We start from the raw sequence: 14985 nt of genomic DNA, 5'->3' as shown, positions 1-14985 counted from the left end.
GTTTACTATTTTGGCTTTCATAAAGGCTTCCTAAAGAGCTCAGTTGCTAAATGTCATTAATGCATTATATTTAGAGTAAGAAAATTGTGCATTTATACATAATTCAGTATGAAGAAAGGGCTTTATAGAGTTCCCTGATGTCTACATAAAGAATATAGTGCAGCTCTGTGTATATCTGAATTTCCATAGAAGGAAACTGATCACCTCAGAAGAGAAATACATCAGCTATTTAGTGGTGCAAAGCAACAAAGCACAAAGTTTGGAAGTGGAAGTGAAAAATAGTATTATTGTTAGAAATTTTAGAAAGAATTTATTATGTCAGAATGTAATTGCCCAACTGAATGGAGTGCTGTGATTTATATTTGTGCACATGTAAAATTCTTTGGGATGATTATAACCAGCTCAATCCTTTATACTCATAACATTTCTGGTTGTGATCTGTCACTTTGGCTATTGTGTTATTGGGTATATAAGATCCCCTGCATTAGGCTAGCTTGGAGTCTTGGGGCTAGTGAGCGGGTAGATGCAGCTCCATTACTATTCATATTGTGGTATTACCAGAGATCCAATGAGGGATCAGGGATCAAGTGGGCTAGATGTTGAACAGTACTGAAATGGAGGATGGCTTTACTTTTCAGAGTTCATAATTTAATTACATGATGGGAAACAATAAATAAAGCAGAATGGAGGATTGCATCATAAGAGTTGTGACATTTCATATAATAAACACCAGACTGAGTCCATCATCTGTCTGCATCTCTTTCAAGACCACTATTTTATAGAAAATGGAATTATCTTATGTACAAGTTGAAGACAGATGATTTCTTCTCATTTGTACTTCAGCATCAGCCAAAGATATGCTGAGATTCTACTGTTCAAAGTTTGACTGCCCAGTGAGTTGCAGTCAAGGTAGGTAAAATATAATGAGTCAGACTCTGAAAACATCACGTAGAATACGATGGCTTTCATCTTAGTATGGCTGTCTGTTTTTTTGAAGGAAGTGGAGCAGTAAGGAGAAGACAAAGATGCTTTAACATTGTCTGTTCCTTGGCTGGTTTAATGTGGATGCACAACGATTAAACATAAAAATGAAGTGAGGATAGCGTAGGGAAGAACGAGGCAGAGATTGATATAAGGAGTGTGAGGCTGAGATGAAGACATTGGAGGGGCTTGTGAAAGGCCTATGATCAGAGATGGAGAGAGTCCCAAGGAAAATTAACAGTGTAATGATCCAGTGTCCGATAGTCTTCGGAGACTGTTTCTTGTATTTGTTTAAGCCAGTCTGGTGACTGGCTTGGTCCTGAGGCTGCCATTTCCCATGCTGAACAACAGAACTTGACATTTACATGCAAAATTAATGGTTCCTCAAAAGAGTGATACCATGATTAGGATTTCCACCAAGCTAGTGAAAGAAACTGTTATTTGTCAATTAAAGGAAAAATACAGTGAAGAAAGCAGGGGAAAAAATATGGTAAAAAATAAAAATCTGTATAAAATCACCAGGTTCAAGCTTGACTTCTTCAGCACTGATTTAAACCTGGAAAAAGAAAACAATGATATTGAGAGAGGCATCTGAATTTTGCTCAGTTACACGAGTGTAACTGAGCAAAAAAAAAAAAAAGACTGATGTTCTCCCCCTCAGAAAGACAGTAGTTTTGAGTAACTGCTTGGTTTGAATGGTCCAGAACAGGTTTATTTTGTGTGTGACTTTTGGCTGAGGTTTTTTCTCTTGGCTGGGTGCATACACCTCCGTTTGTCTCCCTTTTTTTTATTTATGCTTCCCTCATGTTGAGGTCTCATTCCTCTTTCTTCCCTCTTTGCAGAACTGCCAGGCTGCCAGATATGCAGCATTAAAGTAAAAAAAAAAGAAAAAAAAAAAAAAAAGAAAACCCACAAACAATTTCGCATTGACCTTTTCAAAGGGCATGATAAGCTATGGAAAATAAAACCGAGGCTTGGCCATAAAACGTATGCAGTAAATAAGCACGTGTCATAAAGCCTGCTGCCCTTCACGGCTGGCTGCAAGGCGGCCTGCGCGCCCGGGTTGGCAGCGGGGAGGAGGGGAAGCAGCGCGGCCACCCCGGCCCGAGCAGCGGCGATAGGGCTCGGAGAGCTTTCACTGAAATAGTGCCTTCGCCCCAGCCACCGGGGCGTCCTGGGCGCGTAGCCCGCCGAGAGCGCGAGGTGCCCGGCGTGCCAGGCGGCGCTCCCACCCCATCGCCTCCCTGCGTACCCTGTCCATGGTGCTGAGCGGTCGGGAGGGAGCGGGCTTCGTCGTTAGCAGGGAGGAGTGTTTTCCTTCAGGTTGCATAGGCTCGTACCTTGAATTATTGCTGTGTGCACTGTGCAACAGATGTTCGCCAGCCTGGATTTTCCTCTTTTAGCCACTCTAAGAAGGCAGGGAGATTAATTAAAGCCGGAGTTGCTGTAGGTGAATGGCTCTTCACGTGTTTGCAGGGGCTATCTCACTTTTCCTGTTTATATATTCATCAGTTGTTGGCATAGGACGGAGGATTAAATCAACACTCTGAAAACGGCTTCTGCTTTGATTTGTTTATGTGTTTACTTTTAATTTTTAGGATAACTACAGAAATAATGAGAAACAGCGGGAAACAGGAAACTGATTGAGATTGATTGTTTTGTGTATTCAGCTTGTGATGACCTTTGGGGAAAGTGGGTATTTAATTTTTACTGATGTTGTAAAGGCACAAAGTCCTGACCTTTCTGATCCAGGGTGACCACTATGAGCATCCCACTGAGAATTAATTACAATTGCCTGGAGCTGCTCCAAGAAGCATTTATTAGAGTACTATAAATGTGGTAAAAGTGATCAGTATGCTGGAAGAAGCTATTCCATGTGCCTGCTGTGATATCTAAAAGAAGCTCAGACTTGTCAGCTTGTTGTTTTGTTTTGTTATTCATTAAGAAGACTGAAATAGGAGACACAGCGTTAGAACTCCAGGGCAAGTGTTTCCTATCATTCTGCTCTCCACACAGATACTTTTGTATTAGATTAAAGCACAATAGATGGAAATAGGCAGAATAAAAATCAAATGTGTTCCCGAGAGACAGGACATGGTGCAGTTCTCTCACTGTATAAAGCAGAATACAGCAGCTTCTTCTAGTAGCTTCCTAGAAATGTAAAGTGGAAGTGAACAGAGAGCCACACAAGAACTCCGTACAAGGAAGCATTTAAAGTTCAAGGTATGCTATGATGCCATTTTATTACAGCATCCAGCACAAAGCCAGGACTGTTAGTCACCTGGGATTTTGCAGTCCTTTTCCCCAGAGATCAATCTAAAAACGGAAAATCTGAGAAACTTTACACAGTGTTATTTCATATACAGTGTGATGATTTTGTCAGATACCTTGCCAAAAGGACTGGAATTGAATAAGAATGTTTAAGTAAAAATTGTAAAACCATCTACATTTGTTTTGGAGAAGTATTTAATTGGGAATGATGATGAAAAAGCCAGAAATGTGGATTAACCTAAAATGAAAAGGGCAGCCAAGTTACAGCAGATGGCTTTTTCTTGTACTTTAAGTGCCTTATAATAGGGAAAATATGCTACGTAATCACAGTTGTTTCTAAACTGCCTTTTTTAGGGGTGAGGGGTGGGGAGGGGGGAGATTGGGTTTCCAACGAGGTATTGGTTGAAAAAACAAAATCAAAAAGATGTAACTGCAGACAGTCTGTATTGAACTGTTTTTATTCCGGAGTTCCGGAGCTCAGTTTGATGTGTGGTAGGAAAGACAACAGTCTCTGATTCCAACTAAAACCCAATGCGCAAATAGCCTCTATTTCTCCCTTCTGCCTTGCCTTCCTGAGCATCTAAATTTCGTAAGGGCTCTGTCTCTCTTTCTCTCATAGAGCTTCTCAATAACCCTTTCTGTGGCTTCACTGAGATTTCTTTATTCTGACAGGTTTTTTGTTCTGTCTTGCTGTGGCTGCTTTTCTTTCTCTCCTGTATCCGTTAAGAAATCCTCCTCTAATGCTGTTATCCAAACAACAGATTTTCCTGCAGAAAAGGTGCTGTTAAGATTTACTAAAAATCTTCCCTTCGTTCCTTTTTTTTTTTTTTTTTTTTTATTTTTAAAATTTATCTCTACCCAGAATGGGGCTAAGGGGGATGGGGGGGGAGGGAGTGAAGGGAGGGAAATAGAAGAGACAGGCTATTGTGTATGACATATGCTCAATTTCTCAGCAAGGCTTAATTACTGTTGGGAGTTTGTGCTCCTGTTCCCTTTCACACACTGAGTACTCAGAGTGCAGTGCAATGTCTCTTGCTTATTCCAGTTTGCGTGCACATGGATAACATTTGCTTGTGTATTGGGCCAATTGTAAATGAATTGTGTGTGAGAACAGAGACTGCAGGCATCGCCCCTGAAGACTGTAGGCAGACTTGCACCTTTCAGGCAGAGTTAATACCCATAGAAAATGCTGCTTTTCATGCTCTTGTGATATAAGGTTTAGTCCTTCAAGTAACTGAGCTCATTGAACCAGGAGGTACAGGTGGAACTTCTAAATCCACACATAGATTAGCCAAAGGCCCTACAATACCAGGGCAAGAGAACTTTGCTGTCAGCAGGACTGAACTCTTGACTGATATCTGAAGAGATTCATGCCTCTTGCTTTGTGGGTACACAAAAATGCATGGGTAATTGGAGACAACAGAAGGCTTGGGATATAACATGCAAGGCAGAGACCTAACACAGTGAATTCATTTCAACTCTGCATAATGAAATGCACCATTGTGCTTTGAAGAAGAGCATAATTTCCTCACTTTCTAATGTAAAACACTAAATTATGTTAGTTTCAGCCAAAAAGCAGAATAAAAGCTATAGAATTTAAATGCCAAAGCTATGCATTTAAGGCCAATTAAAGAACAAGCTTCATAAAAAAATCGAAGAAATGTAACACTTTCAAACTTCATTACAAAGGAAAAAAAATGTTGTTTCCAAAATTAAAAGCATGCTTGCTTGTGAAAATAAGCTTTTCTTTCCTGTTTCCAAGCTCTACATTTTAGATTATCAGCTGCATCTCAGCTTCAACTAATTTCAGTAACATTCCACACCATTGGGCAAGTCCATTCTATTGGAAGAAGTAATAAGTTGTTGAAACCGTCTTGGTAATTAAACAGTTTAGTTTTATATTTATTTGCTGAAAAATCCTCCAGTGACATATTAATTATGCATAAAGCTTTGCCTTGTAAAGAAGTTAGCTGGTTTTCAAATACCCATCTCATCTCTATTTATTTTTAGAAAGCTGATCTTTCAAACTGACAGCATTTCAACCATTTTAATACTTTGATGAAGATCTAACTTTCACTCGGATTATTTTTCAAAATTAATATCTTTTTTTTTTTTTTTTTTTAATCACTGTACCGTCACTGTTGCTTCTGAAGCAGGAAATAGCTTTGCTTTTAATTTTGGTTTTCATTCAGCTCTGCCTTATTCAAGCCATCTTCTTTCACCAGAGGGCTGCTCAAAAGATGACTTCAGTGTATCATATCTGGAGCTGCCAAAGAACAAAACCTTTGAAGGGCTTATGGTGGAAAAATATGCATAGAGCAATACATCTCTTTGAGAGGAGCAAGGTGAATATCAAAATGTCCTGATGACTGCTAATTGTTCCAATCTATCATACCAGATATCACTGATCAGTCTTTGCAGTGATAACATCATACTCTTGATAAAGTCCAGGCAAAATTTTGTAATGTCAACTAACTTATTGCTGACAGTCAGGTTAATATTTTCTAGGAATGCAATATTGCCTGATACTTTACTGTGGGATACTAGGGAAGCCTAGGGAAGTGATAATTTGCAGTATTAGAGATGGAAGGGGGCTTTCCAGTTTGAGTAGAAGTGACATGGACCCTCAGTCATGTGAGCAAACACTCAAAAACAAATTAAATACTGCCTGTTCAAAATCTAAGGACCTCATTTGAGTGAAAACCCCACTTTTGCATACTGGTGTCCAAATGCCCGGCTTTCACCGACAATTCTGAAACACCATTTTGTGTCTCTTGTATGAATATGTGTTGTATGTATACTAGATACAAGAGATAAGTAATAGTCATTAACATAACCACGAATGTTAAGGAAATGTTTAACTTTGGTTCCCTTGAAAATGTTGGTATAAATAGAGTTTTTTTACATTGCTATAAACAAGGTGGAGAAAACCTGGCTGAATAGCCTTCTCCAGCCTTTTAAGAAGCTGGAGAAGACTGTTTGGAAAGCAATAATCATAGAATGGTTATCAAAGGTTCGCTGTTACAATGGAAAACTGTTGGCTGAGATGCTCCAGGGATGTGTCCTGAGTTTGGTAATGTTTCATATTTCCTTCAATGACCTGGATGATGCAATAGAAAGAATGCTTCTCACATTTACAGATGGCACAAACCTGGTGGAGTAGCAATCAAAACAATCTCTACAAATGGGGCAGCTGGTCCAAAAAAGTAGGATGAACTTCAAAAAGGAGAATGCAAGGTCTGCACTTAATCTGGAAAAATTGAGTGTATTAACACAAGATGGAAAACATCTGACCAGGCAGAAGTTTTGCTGAAAAAGATGTTGAGGTTACAGTGACTCACAAGTTGAATATGTATCAACAGTGTCATACTATTACAGGAAAAGCAAACATGCGGCATTGGTATTGAGTGCTGCGTGTCTAGTTCTGTGCAGTGAACTGCAGCAAATGTGGAAGCAATCCAAAAGAAAGAAAGGAAGATGACCAGAGAATTAGAAAACACGTCCTGTGAGGCAGGACTGAAAGACCTAGGGGCTTAATTCACTGGATGAATGACTGGAGAGACATGAGAAGCCTTCAGACAATAAAAGGTTGTAATCTGTTGTCCAAGCCCATTGTTGATAGCACAAGAAAAGAACATGCTAAAATTACATCATGGAAAAATTATGTTAGACATTAATAAAAACTTTCTTACCATAAACACTAGGCAAGAATGCGGGAGAAAATTGTGAAATCTTCTTGTTAGATTAAAATCTTTAAAACAACCAAACATACATCAGTCCAAAGTTTGGCCTCTTTTGTTTATCTAGCCTTGTCACAGGAGGGTGGATTAAAAGATATCTTGATGTCATTTTTGCCCCATTTTCTAAGTCTGTATCACTAATATCCCCATTTAATTTTAGTGCAAAGTTTTCTATTTGCAGTTAATTTATATATATTTTCAAAAGGTGGTCTAAATAAAAATCTCTCACCTTGTCCAAACTATTTGAGATTCATGCATTTGATTTTCTTCTGATGTTCCCCTACTTTTACCTCCATACTTCAATTATTTACATATCAGTTTCTTCCACTCTGCAACCCAGATATCAAGTCCACTCAGAAAGAGGAGTTGGAGAAGGCGTCCCAAATGGAAAACGTGCCCCTTAGCAAGACACTGGGAGAAGTGCTCACTGCCTGTAGCCTTTTGTTATTCCCTGTCATATACCAGAACATAACAGTGCACTTGTCATAGGACTCCTAAGAGCCCTCATATATTGGGCTAGGGAGAGGTTCAGTAGTGTTTTGTGCTAGCATTGTGCAAACTCACACACACATTTGGTCCTTGCCATGAAGGCTGTAATCTAAGAATGGACTTTTAAATGGCTGAGCGTGTTTAGAATTTGATTTCTACGAGGTCAGTAATTGAGGTTTTACCATGACAGTTTTTTTCCAAGGAGTTAAGCATACTTCTGTGGTTGAAAGACTGGTATTGTATTTAATCTTTCATATTTTTTACATTTTTATTCACTTTTGATTGTACTCTGAATATTTGTTTGCTATGTAATGTGCCTACTAACAATTCCATGACCATATACTCTATTGGCACCCACTATGATTTTTATAGTTGAATAAGTGATGGAAAATCATTTAACTTAACTAACCTTTTCATCACAGCCATCTCCTTCATTATCCTTCCCTTAGCCGATCTTATACCCTAGACTGCAGCTAATGTCTGAAGAGGTAGGACACTGCTGTGACATTCCAAGATCTTGAACAAGGGTGGGTCTGGGTCTGAAGTTTTGCTGGAAAAAAACAAGGTATTTTTGACCTGTGTAGTTCCCATCTGCATCTTTCTATGGCTCTTGTTCTGACCCACAGTACAAGGCAGTACCGTAGATTCTGAGTCAGTTGCCTGATAATTTCATTAGTCCTACCAACTCTAAACCCTTGAGCATGGAAGAGAAAAAATGAAAGAGAGAGAAATGGAAACCTTGTGATAATATGAGATAGTTCTCTGCACGTGTGGACAGAGTTGCTACAGAAGTTGTATGGAAAGTAAGGGAGGGTACTTTGAAACTTGCTTTTGTGGGGGTTGGTTCCTTATATCATCCATGCATCATACCAAGTATCTCCACATCTGAGGAAAATGACAAAGTTTCAAATACAGGCCAAAGGCACACGATGGTCAGATGGCCTATCTGCATGCTCTGGCTGTGTCTAACTGTCCCCCTCACTTTGCTAAAGTGAAAGATGTTAGAGGACTGACTGACTCCCTGAGTCATTTGTGTGCTTCTGTGGACTAGAAGAGAGATTTCTAAAGGCATATATGTGAGTTAAATGATAAACTGTTGCTGAAAGCCAGTGGGAAGTGGATGATTGCAGTCTGAAATGGTAGACCTTACTCATGATACTACAAGAAAGATAGACAAATCAGATGGAGTGAGGCTACCAATATCTATTGGACATCAGTATGGGAGCAATCACAGTTATCATAAATCTTTCAATATCCATGACTTTTTGTGGGCTCAGTAGAGTGAGAAAACAGCTACAGGCTTCCCAGAACTCAGCTGCATAAATACTCTGAACACTGAGCAACATGTTGCTGTTCCTTACCCTTTCATTTGTTATCTGGGAGAGCCTATTTTTAACAAGTAGATTTTTTCCCCTTTGATACTATACCTTCATTACAATTAGTTTAGTAAAAGACTGTAAATAGCATACCTTGACAGTGAATCCAGACAGAATAAATAAAATGCAGCTTATTCTTAGCTGTTGGAGAAGTGCTCTGTACAGCACACTTTGAAACTTCTCACATAGGCCTGTTCTCAGAGTCCCACCTTTCTTTGTGAGCTTCCCTTCCCTTCTCCTATTTTAGACTGGATATTTAGCCCATAGTTTTTGTTTCTTAGTTCTATCCTGTTAGTCCCAAATGTGCCTTGCATAGTACAGCTCCTAAATCAACAGTCTATTCCTAGTTACAGCTTTCTGTATTTCATTTTTTTAATCTCCAGTGAACTTGGAACCGTGTCTTTTGTGTGCTTGTTTTTAAAAAGGGAGCTTGTTAACTGACAATGCCGTAAAACTATTAAGAGACTATGTCCACTCCTGCTATACATCACTGATCCCTGCTTCACATGGTATCCTAATCCACTGCTGTACCAAAGTGTCAGACCCAGCAAAGAAAAATGAGTATTTTGCATAGCAAATAGTTTTTATGACTTACGGTTAATGGACCTTACTATTAATTGGCAGAATTACAACTCTTGATTAGTTGATGAAAGTAGCTGTCTTGAAAAGTTATTAGCCCTCCTTTTGTTCTTGTTTTTCTACATTTTTTTTTTCAGGAGATTGATTACACAGAGTGCCTCTTTGAACTTATATTGAATGTTTCCTTTGAGGATCCACTTGCATTGTGTTTTCATAGACTTTGTTAGTTTTTCAGTATTCCAGCAATCTTGGTGTATTAAAAGGAAAAAAAAATCAAAACAAAACAAAAAGTAAAATAGTTAATAGTACCTCAGGAAAATATTCCTGAAAAAAAAAAGAATAGTATGAAAATGCCAATAAAGAAATTTTAATATACAAATACCATAAGAAATACTTACACAGATTTATCAAGGCTAAACAGTTTGCGTTAATGGAAAACAAACTCCATTAACAGAGATGTAGTAATTCATGAAGCATCTTCTGTTGTGCATTGCATGTATCCTCTAGCTGTCCTAAATCAATTACCTCATTCAGGACTTGGAGGCCCTTTCTATAGGGTGAGGCTGTGGCTGTAGGGAAAGCAATTTATTGCAAAAGCTGATTCAGCAAGGAACTCTTCAGGGACCCATCAATGTTCCATTATTAATCAGAGATGCTGTAATGATTATCAGTGGTGTTGTAAATCATTTGCGTAACGCTATTTATTTTAACATTACTCAGCAATTCTGTGTTTCCTGAAAGACAAAAAGATTTCCAAATCATGAAACATGCTCTTCAGCAGGAAGCAACAAGCAATGTAACAGACTTTCAAAAGATTGTTTTGTCTTACGCTTTCAAGGCCAGGCTGGATGGGGCTTCAGGCAACCTGGTCTAGTAGGATGTGTCCCTGTCCATGGCAGGGGGTTGGAACTAGGTGGTCTTTAAGGTCCCTTCCAACCCAAACCATTCTGTGATTCCATGACATATTGTTGTGTGAAACCAACTATTCAAGAAAAGGAGGTCCTTAAAAATTTGATCCAAGTCTGTGAGCAAATGCTAAGAATATTTCACGCTTGCTTCCACTAACTCATTTTGACTTCAGTCTCCAATAACACTGCCTTTTCATTACCCTCTGAAGCCTGATTCTGCCTTCAAGTGAAATTAATAGCAGAAAGATCAATCCTGAACATCTCTTGGTGTGTCAATCCAAACCTGAAGGTTCTGGCTTCAGAGGGCTTTTCTGAAGCATCATTTTACTTGAAAATATTAATGGTTAGGACAAAAGCTTATTAAATTATTACTTGCAGATAATTTAACCACTTTTTTTTTTTTTTTTCTCTGTGTGTATGTGTCTTAATGAAAACTTAGTACAGATTAAATGCAAATGGTTTGGCAGATTTGCCTTATATGCAAATTCTAAGGCAAGGTCAAAATTGCAGTAATAAAGCTCTGCCTGAGTTCCATTTTTACAAGATTTAGATATTAAAAATAGCTATTGGTGCTGAAATGTCATGAATACAGTGGAGAAAAATGAAAGCTGAGAAGAAATCCAAGAGACTGGAAAGCAGGTGGAACAAAATAAATGTTCGTTAATGTCTTGCATCACACAGGATACTTGCTTCTATTGATGGAGCAGAAAAAAATTATGGTAGTGACAGGTCTGTGAAATTAATATTTTTTCCAGCCTCAAGATCCCATTTTCCATATGAAGAAAGCATCACTGAATGAGTATTAATGTGGCGGTGTTTTAACAAGGCAAGGTCATTTAGCATGTTTTATTTTACAGTCTCTGAAGTTTCCTCTTTCTTGTTGCGTGTGTTTTAGGGAAAATAGTCTCCTTTTTAATAGAATTGGTTCTCTGAAGAGTTGGAGGCTATTATCCCCTTACAATTTTTGTCCTAGCGAGCCGTTATGCTGGATGAAAAGACTGCCACTTCCTTCTTTTAGGGTTGTGTTACTCGGTGACTCCTTTTCTGTTTGCTTTGCTAGTGATCTTAAAGCAGTCACCATCTGCACTTCAAAGCAGAAGAAAGCCGCTCAGACTAATATATTTTTGCTGTATAACCTCCTGTGATTACACCAGTGGTTCTCAGCTGCTGCCTCATACCACGACGGGTGTCAGTGCCTTAAACACAAATCATTTTTCGGTAATTAACAGCAATAACGAGTACTGCTTTTTGTGAGGAGGTGCATGTGAGCCCTGTCTCTGCTGAAGCCAGAGGCACAACTGGAGTTCAGCAAACTTTCAGCTGCCCAAAACGACTGCCTTCAGGCTGCCCTCAGTCACCTCTCCTTTCAGCCCTGATTATTTACCCAAGTGCCCCGGGCCATTAAAGTTCGCGTGGCGATTGTTCCGCGTCCCCCACCCCCCAAATGTCATTCAGATGATAAAATCGGGCTCAGTCTCCTCTAAAGGCTTTGCAGCGAGCAACAAAAGCCGCGGTTGCTGGAACGGCCACAAAGGCCGACACCCGGCGAGGAGGGACGTTGCGCGGGGACAGCTGCGGCTCTCACAAAGCGCCGGGCCCCCGGTGGCACCGGGCAGGCCCCAAAACCCCCCCAACCTCAGCCCGGGGTGGGCACGGAGCCGTTTGGGGTTGGGATTCGCTAGGAACTGGGTCAGCGGGGCGGGCCGGAGAGAAGGGCTGCGGGCACCAGGGGAGGCAGCGCTGCCTCAGCCCCGGGAGGAGCGGCCCCGTCCCTCAGCCCCCGCTGAGGGAAGGCTGGGGGGGTGGGGGGGGCGGGTGGAGGCGGGAAGCCCCTCAGCGCCATCACCCCCCCGAGGTACTAACCCTGATTGACAGCTCCAACCCCTCCTTCCCTGCGTTCCCATTGGGCGACGCGCACGCCACTCAGGGGGGGCCGAAGGAGGGAGGTGAGGGGGCGGGGCCATCGGGCGAGGGGGCGGGGCTTTGGGAGGGGGGCGAGGCAGCGGCGGCTCGGCCCGCGCAGGGGCTCGCGCGGCGGCGGTTGTCGTGGCGCCAGGTGGGTGCGGGGCCGTCCTTCTGCCCCCCCCTCCCCGGCCGTTACCGCCTGACGGGCGCTGGGGGGACCCGGTCCCGTCCCCGGCCCGGCGGGGGGGTGGCTTCGGTCCAAGCCCCCCAAATCCGAGCGGGTGGGGGGCTCCTCTGCTCCCGGGGGTCCTCAGAGTCCTGGGGGATAGCCGTCGGGAGCCCTCGGCGAGTCAGAAGTTCTAAAAAGCGCTTTATTTTTAATTTTTTCCCATTCTCTACTCGCGCAGATGAATTCCCGTGAGGTGTTTGCCCCAAGTGCCGGCGAGGAGAAGCTCGGAGGAGCGGCTGCAGGAGTGTGAGGACCGCGGTTTGTCAGCTCTGAGTGCCTGGCGCTGGCTGAAAAAAGGTTAGAAAATGTTTTTCCTTCTCATTTCCAACACAGTGTACTAATTCCTGTGGGTATCTAACAGCGTTGGTACCGATTTTCATTCTCTTCAACAATCCATGAAGTGAGGCCGGTGCCCGAGTGATGGGTATTGAGAGCAGTTGTGAGTTCCCTGACAGAAAATACTTCACAAATGGTTTAGTTTTTGCGCCCTGTTCGTGCAGGGACAGAGGAAAGCTGTCTTGCTGCGGTTCTTTGTGCTGCTTTTGTAAGCTGGAGGGAGCAAGAGGGGAAGTCTTCCTATTAGGAAAAGATGGGAGCAAATTGTGAAAGCAGCCAGGAACTTCCAGAGACTTTAAATTGAGGAGGAGGACGTTGTTTTGCTTCGCATGTCACGCCAGGCTGGCCTTTTTTATTTTATTTTTAAAGGTTTATGTGGGGAATCACAAAGTATTATGTTTATATGAGGCAGACTGTTGTTTTGACTCTGCCTGATACAGTGTTTTCCGTAGTAGTGAATAGTGTGTGCTTGAAGAAGGGAATGAAGTAATGGAATAACGTTACATTTCTTATTCTCCAGCATGCTCTCCCATGCTGCAATCTGTAGTTCGGATGCAGAGGTGTGCAGCTTCTGATATATGGAGATAAACGTAACGTTGAATAACTATATGGACTAGTACCCAAGTTGTTAACATGTAAATATAAAGTTACAAGTTAGAGTACTTGCAAACTTCAAGATTCAAAGGATTGAACCCTATATTTGAGCTGTGGAACTGAGCTTTTTTAGGTGTTATGTTCAGTTATAGCTTACTTTTGTATTTAAGTTCCCATTAGAAAGAAGTACTCGTGTATATGTGGAAGGACCCATCTACACTATGATGAAGGCAGTAAGCCATTTCTGCTCTGTGAACATAGCTTTCAACTGGTCCTGAAGGAAGGATGTTCTGTCTGCAGCTTTTCAGTTCGACACCAGGTCCAGACCGTGTGCTCCTTAAGCTATGTGGAAGCTAGATTTATTTCCAGCAGAATTCTGGGGACAAGTTGTGCAAAGCAAGCTCTTCTTACTGCTTGCTGAAGGGTTTTTTTGGTGTGTTTATGGCTAGTGGAAGTATGAATGTAGTTATTAAGCAGTGAATGGAGAGGTTTTGTTGTACATGAAGTAATAATTGAACCAGTCCTTTTTCTTCTCCTTTTCCACAGCTATTTTCTGCAGATAAAGAACAAATAGAAAACGCTTTTTAAACAGATACAGAAACAATAGTCTTGATTATACTCAATAGTTACTGAAATTACATGGTCTTTGCTAATTTTTTGATTTGTCCATGGAAGTAATAAAATGACTTCATATGTCAGAATTGCTTGTGCTTTAAAAAAGCATGCTTTCATATCAGGAGTGAGGTATTGAGGCTGCGTGTTTGTTTTATATGGTTCAACACATCCTACTCTCAATAGCAGCATGGACCTGCTTTGTTTTTCAGTATATGCTCTGTCTGTACACCGTACCTCATTTTTGGAGCACTGATACAAACTTCTTGCAGACTGGTTGCTCTTTGGCGTGTGACTGCTTTAGCTCAGGTATATACAGATGAGAAGGTGCACACCACATATTTATATGAAATGAGAAGTGTCTGTGGGCAGTATTCCTCTGTGAAGGAAAGTGGAAGAAAGTCATCGTGTGATAGATGATAGAAACTTTGAACTAATAGTACTTTTATAAAGTGGCTAGCAGGACAGGATTTCTAACAAGCAAACCAGAGCAGATATTTCAGAGAAGAATTCCAGAAAAGCTAATGGTAGTTAAGTCATTGAATATGTTACCTGGACACTGGGTAGCTCTACTGCCTTTGAAAGTCTTCATTTCTTGATTAAACTTCCTGCATGGACCCTTCAGTCTTGGTGTAAATCGAAGTGAATGGAATAGGAACGAGAGAAATGATCGTCTTGTAAAAAGATAAACATATGCAGTTAGATCTTTGTTCTTTTGAGCCTTCGCTTAGTACCACCTTCCAAATCTCTTGTGACTGCTTATAGTGAGGAATGAGCAACAAATTTGTTTCAGTTAGGGCTGTTCTTGCAGACCTGTCTCTAGTTGCTGGTGGGAGTTTAGTTTGCATGGTGTGGTCTTGGAACTGAACCCAAATCTGAAATAGATTGGATAACACAGCACTTCATCTTTTTTTTTTTTCATTCAAAGTTCTATTCGTATCTCACATAATAAATATGTGGCACCA

General features: G+C 41.0%; 1 protein-coding gene across 3 annotated transcripts in view; it reads left to right on the top strand.

The window, feature by feature from the left end:
* The first annotated feature begins 12309 nt into the window (after positions 1-12309).
* The window catches only part of WASF3 (WASP family member 3), a 64792-nt gene continuing 62116 nt past the window's right edge, over positions 12310-14985 (top strand). Inside the window, exons 1-2 of one of the 3 annotated variants that reach the window (XM_040543933.1) lie at positions 12310-12400; positions 12657-12775. The gene's annotated coding sequence lies outside the window, so the exon portion shown is untranslated. Of the gene's footprint in view, positions 12401-12494; positions 12776-14985 lie in introns of those variants that run through there. The other 2 variants (XM_040543931.1, XM_040543930.1) reach the window with 2 other exon arrangements.

This window comes from Cygnus olor, chromosome 1 (genome assembly GCF_009769625.2).
Source record: "Cygnus olor isolate bCygOlo1 chromosome 1, bCygOlo1.pri.v2, whole genome shotgun sequence".
Classification (NCBI taxonomy): Eukaryota; Metazoa; Chordata; class Aves; order Anseriformes; family Anatidae; genus Cygnus; species Cygnus olor.
This window is presented reverse-complemented; position numbering and strand designations above follow the sequence as displayed.